This window comes from Sceloporus undulatus, chromosome 4, assembly GCF_019175285.1.
Source record: "Sceloporus undulatus isolate JIND9_A2432 ecotype Alabama chromosome 4, SceUnd_v1.1, whole genome shotgun sequence".
Classification (NCBI taxonomy): domain Eukaryota; kingdom Metazoa; phylum Chordata; class Lepidosauria; order Squamata; family Phrynosomatidae; genus Sceloporus; species Sceloporus undulatus.
The window spans coordinates 118,809,758-118,811,423 of record NC_056525.1 but is presented as its reverse complement, the minus strand read 5'-3'; positions in this window follow the sequence as shown (position 1 = coordinate 118,811,423).

The following is a 1,666-nucleotide window of genomic DNA, read 5'->3' as shown; positions in this document are numbered from 1 at the left end:
CGCCTCTTTGGTGCTTCCCTGGAATCAGCCTGAGCTTTTATGGCCCGCCTGGTGACTCAAATCTGAGAAGGCTCCCCCGCCCCTTCTGACGCAAGAGGGGACCCGAAGGAAGGCATTCTTCCTCGCCCAGGTGGCTCCCCCCCTTCCTCCTCCTCCTCCTCCTCTTCTTCCCTTTGGCCTCAGACAGAGGCAGAAGAGAATGGAAAAAGTGGAGGGGAAAGGAAGGCTCCTGAGGAGGAGGAGGAGGGCAGGGAGAGGCCAGCAGAAGCAGCCCCAAAGGGATGGGGCAGACTTCTTCCTTTCCCGCCCTTTTGGGACCCAGAAGAGAAGACCTGAAGCAGTGCCCCCCCCCCACTTCCATGAATTAATGTTAAAAATAATATCAACCAAACCTAATCTAATCACAAAATATATGTTTTCCTCAGTGGTTCTAGTTATCATGAAAAACATTAAAAGTAAATCATGGCGTATAGATTTATGGTTTTTTAGTGATATGGATTGGAAGCAAATGGTGGCACTTAGTCTGGAACCCCCCCCCCACTTTTCCATGGTGACCTACCTGCCTGAAGAAAGCTGAAGAGACCCCCCCTGTCCCAAGCCACATGTCCTCCTTTTCTTCCCACATGTCCTCCATTTCAGCCTCCTCTCTTATAATTTGTTTTATTTATATACCGCTATTCCAAAGATCATAGCGGTGAACAGCAAGTAAGCTAATTAGCAAGTAAGCTAATTTGCCCCCAACAGTCTGGGTACTCATTTTAGTGACCTCGGAAGGATGCAAGCCTGAGTCGAGCTTGGGCCCTTTTGCTGGTCTTGAACTCGCAACCTTGTGGTTTTGAGTGAATGGCTGCAGTATAGGCATTTAACCACTGCGCCACCAGGGCTCCATAGGGATGCCCAAGTGCACCTCTGAGGAAAGGAGGCTCAAAGCTTTGAAAATTCCTGCTGCCCAACTTCTTTCTTTCAGTATGTAGAAAAGTCTTGAAGTAGCACCTTCCAGACTCACTGAAAGAAAGAAGTGGGCTGCAGGAAAGCCCAAAGCACACTGCAGAAATAAACCAGTTTGAGACCTCTTTAACTGCCCTGGCTCAGTGCTAGGGAATTCTGGAAACTGTAGTTTATTGTGGCACCAGAGTTTTCTGATAGAGAAGGCTAGATGGCTCACAAAACTAGTTTCCAGAATTCCCTTCTTTATGGTATCTGTGCCCTGCCCTTCAGCCCTAAAGGCTCAGTCTCAGAGCAGCTTACACTATTATTATTTTTAATAAGATGATTCCCTGCCCTCAGGTTTACAATCTAAAAAGACAGGACACAAAAGGAGAAGGGAGTGGCGGTGGGGAAGGGGATCAGATCCAGCTGTTCTTCTTTCCCTCTGAGGCCTGGACCAAGGATCTTCCTCTTAGCTCAGGCCAGGCCCAATGGAGCTGGGCCTGCATCTCTCCCTCCATGGCTGGATGCCGCCATATGGACTGGAGGGAGATCTTGTAGTAGCACCCTTTGAGACTCATTGAAGAAATGGGCTGCAGGAGCTCAATGAGGAAGTAGACTTTAGTCTAGGAAAGCTCCTGCTGCCCATTTCTTTTCTTTCAGTTCAATCTCAAAGGTGCCACAAGATCTCTCTAAATACTGATTTTGAGCATGAGGAGGAAGCCTGGATTTACATTTT